This window comes from Idiotropiscis lumnitzeri, unplaced genomic scaffold, assembly GCF_059441095.1.
Source record: "Idiotropiscis lumnitzeri isolate Australia: NSW breed Sydney's pygmy pipehorse unplaced genomic scaffold, RoL_Ilum_1.0 HiC_scaffold_36, whole genome shotgun sequence".
In the NCBI taxonomy this organism is placed as follows: domain Eukaryota; kingdom Metazoa; phylum Chordata; class Actinopteri; order Syngnathiformes; family Syngnathidae; genus Idiotropiscis; species Idiotropiscis lumnitzeri.
The window spans coordinates 1232088-1239832 of NW_028283574.1; the positions used below are offsets into that span (position 1 = coordinate 1232088).

The 7745-nt window shown below is 40.7% G+C and overlaps 1 long non-coding RNA gene across 1 annotated transcript; it reads left to right on the forward strand.

Moving 5' to 3' along the window:
• Positions 1-5984: 5984 nt before the first annotated feature.
• LOC148315809 (uncharacterized) lies at positions 5985-7443 on the forward strand. Its single transcript, XR_015840556.1, has 3 exons — positions 5985-6008; positions 6382-6551; positions 7352-7443. It is a non-coding gene; the product is annotated as an uncharacterized LOC148315809 (long non-coding RNA).
• Positions 7444-7745: the final 302 nt, after the last annotated feature.

Consider the following 7745-nt stretch of genomic DNA (forward strand, 5'->3'; position numbering starts at 1 on the left):
CTGAACGATGGAAGGTGGAAGGATGTGGAAAGATCGTGAATGACATTGAATGATTTGGAATGACACTGAAAGATTTTGAATAATACTGAATGACACTGAATGAAGTAAAACTCTCTGGGAACGGGCCAATTCAAGATAGCTGCCGCACTGTGGGGGAGGCTTTGGTACCAAATTTGGAAAGAGACCCAAACGGTTGGGTCCATTTTATATCAGTGTGGGGGTGAAACGTTGGTCTCTGCGGAGCTGTCTGAATATTGGAGAAGTGAGAAGACAAAGTAAAACAGAACAATTAAAATCACTCTTCAAATACATATTGTTTGGTAAGCAGAGCATGATTTACAGCTCACCATTTTATTGCATGCACCAAGCATGTTATACATTTTTCTGTCCACGGGATGGCGTAGTCAAGAAAAATGAAGCATCTCGAAGCCCATTCGTGTGTGAAGTATTTCCCTGCAGGGCTTGGCTGCTTTATGGGGCTTCATTTTGCCATCACTAGTTTTAGATAGTTTTAATTTTTGAAAGAGCATTTTCATTTTACAGTGAACCCTCGCTACTTCGCGGTTCACCTTTCGCGGGTTCAGTGCTTCGCGGGTCTAAAAAATATTCGGGGGCATTGTAGTTTCGCCGAGCGGCACGACGGGGCGCTGGAGCTGTAAGACGGCCGGCATGCGCCGAAGAAGAGCGTGGGCGAAGAGGAGAGTGGACGAAGAAGAGCACGTTCCCCCGGGCACGATTTGGGGCGACGTTTCGCGCGGTTCGGACCGTACCAGAGCTCCGGCCAGCGTGCGTGGCAGTTAAGCCGAAGAGGAACAACTTCCGCCCGGGCACTAGCGGGGCGACATTTCGCTCTGTTCGGGAGCGTACGAGAGCTCCGGAGGAGGCCGGCCGGCGTGCGTGGCAGTTAAGCCGAAGAGGAGCACCTTCCCCGGGCACGGGCGGTGTCAAGCGGCCCCTAAGTTTAACCGAATGGAAGCTCCGGAGGAGGAGGGCATGCTCGCGTCACAGTTAAGCCGAAGAGAAGCACCTTCCCCGGGCACGGGCGGGGCGAAATGAAACCGAGTTCAACCGAACGGAGACACGCTTTGACATGACAATTAAGCCGAAGAGGAGCACCTCTTCCGCCCGAGCACGAGCGGAGCGCGAGGCTGTCAGTTATGAATGAATAAATGAATACAAAAAATAAATGAAGAATGCCACCTTTCATACAAAAAGAAGTAATTGAATAAATACAAAAATAATGGCTGGGGAATAAAAAAATAATAAGTTTTAATAATAATTTTTTTTTTTTTGTTATAGCATGAATTTCACTCTCTCTCTCTCTACCCGTGTATATATATATATATATACATATATATATATATATATACATATTTATTATTATTTTTTTTTTAAGCATTTTTGAAGGTGCACCACTACTTCGCACTTTTTTTTTTTAAGCATTTTTGAAGGTGCGCCGCTACTTCGCGGATTTTCAGTTTTCGCGGGTGGTCTCGGTCCCCATTAACCGCGATAACCGAGGGTTCACTGTATTTTTTTCATTATCGAATTTTATTTTTTTCTATTCAAGTTTTGAGTTCATTTTCGTTTACTAAAATAACCTTGGGCTGCAACTACTATCACAGCAACGGCTCATTATATTTTGGCTGCTAAATATGCCAATTTGTCAGAGAGAAGACCGTGACAAAGAATGGCCCAATCGCAATAAACACTCTACACCATACGTTCCTCGTTGACGTGTACATGGGGTGTTGCAGAGCACAGGTTCCAAGCGTACCGATATTGCAAAATTGGGACAATGCGTGTGACGACACCAACTTCCGCCTCCTATGTCATCGAGCTTGGCGGCACGTTATCATTATGTATTTATTTGTAACAATTTTGACGTTGAGAGTGATATTAAAACTTAAGTAATGTGGTAGTTAAGAAAAAACCCTGGCTTGGGACCCACCGGAACAAGCTATAGCTTCATTTGTACTATTTGAGGCGCTCTCACAATCTGCGGCGCATGCACACAAGGTCGCTAAGTACGCTAGCTGCACTCGGACAAAACACGTAGGTGACTTTAAAAGAGTGACCGAAATTGCACACATGCAACTGTTTATCATAATGTCATAATTTGATATGTACATTTGAAGAGAATTTTTTTCAGCATGGGCACAAGAATTCCACCGAACATCGCCAGTTCAATGGGATTTTGGTTAAGTCCGCAAATAATTGTGGACAATATACTTTGGCTGCGCGCTCGAATAATTTTACTCGTATATACTTCAATGAGGGTGTAGTGTGGGTATCGGGATCTTTAACACGCCCTAACACGAAGCTGACTCTCCAACCGCCACAGCCTTTTAATGACGAAATTATAAAATAAACAAAAACACTGTTCAACAACATAAAATAAAATAAAAAATCACATCATACTTACATTTATAAACTTTAATCCTCAAGAACATTATTCTCAGGTTGACCGAAAGACGAGGACACGGGAGCGCCTCGGGCATGTTCTTCTTCCTTGTGTAGGCGAATGACGTTTTAAGGTGCTTGTCCGCCACCTGCTGTGCTGAACTATGTATTAAATAAGAAAAGCAAATTGTTGAATGTTTTTTCCCCAATGAAGACTGAATTGTAAAATACCCGGAAATGGCTTTTCTGTTTTATTGTGCATTTAAAAAAAATTCAGATTGTCCTTTTTTGTTGAGATAATTGTTGAATATTGAAATTGCACATGTAACTGGTAATTTAGTTTTAGATATTATTTGAACCAGTGGAGGGCCATGCATTTCACACCTGGGCCTTCAATGAAGTCCTACTTAGTCCTACTTGAATAAATCCCCCTCATAATACCATAATTTATGACACCACGGGTGGACAAACAATATACAGAAAAGCACTTAGACAGCACTGACCGAGTGTTGGACGATATAGCTTCTCTTGAAAGGTCCGTGTTGAAAATGGCCTCGCAAGTGAATCTTCAATTTCTAAAGATAAAGATGTCTTTTAATTGTCCAATAACGGGGACATTTGCAGTGTTACAGCAGCAAAGATATACATCACACAGTGGCACCGACGTAATGTAGCCGTTAATGTATAACATTGGCAGCAGGCATTCATAAAAAGCATGCAAATATACACAGTATATACGTATATACACAGATCCCCATGTATATACACACTTACAGCCCACAACATATACAAGTGTAAGGAAACACTCCTAATGCCTGTCTATGGTTCAGAGGGGAAATAAATAAAAATGCTGCAATGATAAAAAAAAATACTGAATGATTGAAAATACTGCAATGATAAAAATACTGCAAGAATAAAAGTACTGTACCCAGCCAACATGTCCAACTGGGCCCCAAATGGGGTAAATGCGGGATTCCTGGGTACCAAGTGGGAATGGGCTAGAAGTGGGCAATGGTACAGGGTTCCATGTGGGCGCCATCTGGGATTGGTGGGCATGGGCTTAAACTGGGCAAATGTTGTGGGTGCAATACGGGTTGTGTATGGGCTAAGTGGGCATGGGTTAGAACTGGTAAAGATAAAGATAAAGATGTCCTTTATTAGTCCCACAATGGGGAAATTTGAGGTGTTACAGCAGCAAAGATATAGCTCACACAGAGTCGGCGGCGTAATGTAGCCGTTAATGTATAACATTAGCAGCAGACATTCATAAAAAGCATGCAAATATACACAGTATAAACGTATCTAAGTGTAAGGAAACACTCCTAATGTCTGTCCATTATACAGAGGGGAAAATGCTGTAATGATAAAAACTACTGAATCTACTACTGAAACCATTTATAGGTCCTATTTGGGTTATGTGTGGGCTAAGTGGGCATGGGTTAGAACTGGTCAACCATGTGAGGGTCTCATATGGGCTGTATATGGGCCAAGTGGGCATGGGTTAGAGCTGGTCAACCATGTCTGGGTCCTATTTGGGTTATGTGTGGGCTAAGTGGGCATGGGTTAGAAGTGGTCACCATTTATCGGTCCTGTTTGGGTTATGTGTGGGATAAGTGGGCATAGGTTAGAGCTGGTCAACCATGTCTGGGTCCTGTATGGGTTATAGATGAGCTAAGCGGGCATGGGTTTGAAAATTTGTTCTGGAGCCTTTTTGATATTTAATGCATGCTATGCTAATAGTAACCACCCTGAAGACTATTCTCAGTAGAACTATTCAATGGATGCCAAAACGATAGAGACATGGCCATGGAGCCTATGCTGCGAGATTGTGAAAGGACTAAAATAAGTGTAGGATTTTTGAGGACCAGAAGTCAGCTTTTATTAGGTTTGACATTGATTTAACTTATGGAACAATGCAAATTATGGTCGGGTTGTTGTTGGACTTTTTCCGCTTTTGACTAAGGGACGGGTGTTTTTATTTTCTGGGACTCTTTAGAACAAGCGGCACGGTGGCGGACTGGTTAGCAAGTCCGCATCACAGTACAGAAGTGCAAGGTTCTCCCTGTGCCTGCTAGGGTTTTCGCCGGTTTCCTCCCACTTTCCAAAAACATCCATGATAGGTTGATTGGTCACTGGTCCAAGGTCTGAGTGTGAGAGCGGATGGTTGCTTGTCTCTGTGTGCCCTGCGATTGACTGGCAACCAGTTCAGGGTGTACCCTGTCGACTGCCCGAAGACAGCTGGGATAGGCTCCAGCACTCCCGGGGACCCTTGTGAGGACAAGAAGCAGTACAGAGGATTGATTGATTTATTAAAATTAAAATTAAATTCATGTATTTATCTATGCTAAATTTAACAAGGCTGGACGTTATATTTTGTGAATTTACATGTACCCCCAACTGTGACTTAATAACCCTTAAGGGACAAGATAACATTTTATAATATACCAGACAGCTAAGATTGTCATCTATGAACTATTTGACAAGGCAGGTCCAGCATTGTCAGCCACATCCAACAGTCAACACAGTTACTTTTTTTTAAATAAACAAAATCAACATTATTAATTAATGTTATTTTATTAATTCTGTATGCTGTGAAAGATCTTTATTCAAAGTATATTTGAAGTTATTTCTACCTTATTGCTTGATTTTTGTAGATTCAAGTTGGAGTTGTCAAAATTACAGATTCTTTTGAAGGCAGCATATTCAAACTGTGAGAAAAGGAGCGAATGCAAGCTACGCGGTCTTTGAGGTGCGGCAGAAGAGCTGAAAGCACGGTGAGTCCCGAACGATAATTGAATTAATTAATTAATCTTGGGTAAATGTCTGGCTCTCATTTTTTAGACTTACTTTACAATGTGTTTTGTAATTTTTCAAGGTTGCCTGTGTTGGAAAACTGCTTGGTGCGTTAGCTAAAACACAGTATGCTAAAATGATAAGTGACGAGAACACAGAGGGTATATCAACAACGTACGTACTCGAATTATTTTGGGGAAAACTTAAGTACATTATAATCACCCTTTTAATAATACTGATAAGCGTTGTGTGTTTTATTTATTTTTATGAGGACCTTTACAACGAGCTACATATTGTTAGCATTGGGCCTACGACGCTAAACACAGTGTCCCTCGATCTCTCTCCAAAATTCTCCAAAAGACTTAAGCTTTCACTCAAATTAATACAATCTACTCCACTAGCTCATTTAAGGCTTTTTTGTGATGTGTTTGATTTGGGTAAGTAAAGCAAAACATATTAACTGTTGAATGTTGCCTGTTATTTAAATAATAGAAATTCAAGATGAAAGTTGAACAGATATTGAAATGCTAGATTGGCTCATTCAGAATCATGCCACAATGTGCTTTGTATGTTTTGTGTGTGGGTTTATCAAGCTCTAATTCAATGCAGTGTCCAAAACGAGCGCGCATAATTGTTGGATGAATGTTGGTTAATAGAGTCAGATAATAGTTAAAATTCCAACAGTTGAACAGATGTTGAAATGCTAGATTGGCTCATTCAGAATCATGCCACAATGTGCTTTGTATGTTTTGTGTGTAGGCTTATCAAGCTCTAATTCAATGCAGTGTTGAGCTGCATTTGAGAGGAACTACGTAAGTAACTAATGTGGAAAAATTGTGACTTCTTTGTGTACTTTTATTTTGAATATTCAAATTTTGTGGGTAAAGGTTAGAGAAAATAAGTTAAAAATGAGAGCTGTACAGGTATTTAAGTTTTTGGTTTGTAAAATACCCGAATGTGGGTTTCAGCAGGTGAGGCAATGATTGGACAGAGCAAAAGCTATGCTCCAAAATAGAAGTGATTACACCTTCACTAGACTAACCTGCAGCTAATTACATAATTATAAAATTAACACTTTAACCTGGCTTCCCCATCACAGATGTATTCTTTTAAATGCAAAGCTCTTTGTTCTAGCTTTTGTTGTTAAATGACATTCATGCCCAAGTGTCTATGCATCCATTGCAGGGATGTTTTCTCAAGTGACGAGTCTGAAGCCTGTGATGACGAAGTACCATCTACACCTCCCCATGGATTGTCACAGAGAAAAAGCTTCCTAACCAAGAGAGGCGCTGCAGAAGGTCCTTGAGTACGTCCAACATGTTGAGTCTGTGAGTCTACTGCAGGATCTAATGCAGGTATGAAAATGATGAAATTTTAATGTATTATCTTCAAAATTATAAATAATTATTTAATTTCTTGAAATATAAAATTAGGTACCCTAAACCCAAGTAGGAACCCCAGTCCCAGTACATTCCTGATTCTGGAGCTACAGAGATCAAACCATCCTACTGTATCACTAAATAGCCCCACCTCTAAAACCCTGATTCGGAAGGCCGAGTTGAAAGACTTCAGAGTTCAAGATGGTCAACTGCAACTATGATAAGCCGAATGTGTTCACCCCAAGTCGGAAACTGAGAAAAAGACTCAATTTTCACATGATTTCAGTCCCTTCTATATTTAAAAGAATGTATTGGGGCTCTAAAAATGTGAAATATTTTTACAAGTATTTCTTTTACTACTCATAGGCAGTTTCATAATAATAGTACAATTTGGCATCGTGTATTGTTTTTTGGTTCCATTCAAAATGCACAAGACGTATAGACATATTTTGTTTGTGGATCGCTGCAGCATCACACGAGCGCACAGAGACAAACGTGGCAGCAACTTAAAACAATTAAAATATCGAATCGAAATCGGGAACTGAAAATCAAAAATCGAATCGGGGCTTGAGTGAATCGTTACCTCCCTAATCATAATCATTTTGGTAGAATGTTGGGCTCTTGCCCTTTGAGTGTATATGGCGTTACCGAAGCTGTTCACTTAATCGACAATTCCTTTCCTGTGACGTTTATCATAACCAGTTTAACTGCCAAAATATTTTTAAGTGTGTGATGATTATCTGGATCGAGTGACACCCATGTTATAATGGTTGCAGGTATTGGTGGATTGGACGATAGTGTCAGAACAATGATGGCGTTCATCATGACAAATCCTCTGTCTCTGAAGTACAATCTCTTTGGACATCGTAGCAAGAACAAGCGCCGAGACCTGCCTTTTTCTGATGTTCTATACGGTAATATATTTTTTTTTTAAGGGATTGTGGTGTGAAGACATTTCAGCATGTCCCATAAGGTTTCACAATCATTAAATAGCTTTACTAAGTTGGCTTCTTGTCTTTTTTGTTTTAGGAGCACTGAAAAGGAATGGAGCCACAAAGGACATCAACGAGAAGGACACAGGCAACCCTGTCCAAGTGGTTCATGGGAGCTTGTGATCAAGGTGGGAATAGGGCAGTTCGAGCTCGGAGATCTCAAGGCAACTGTCAGGTT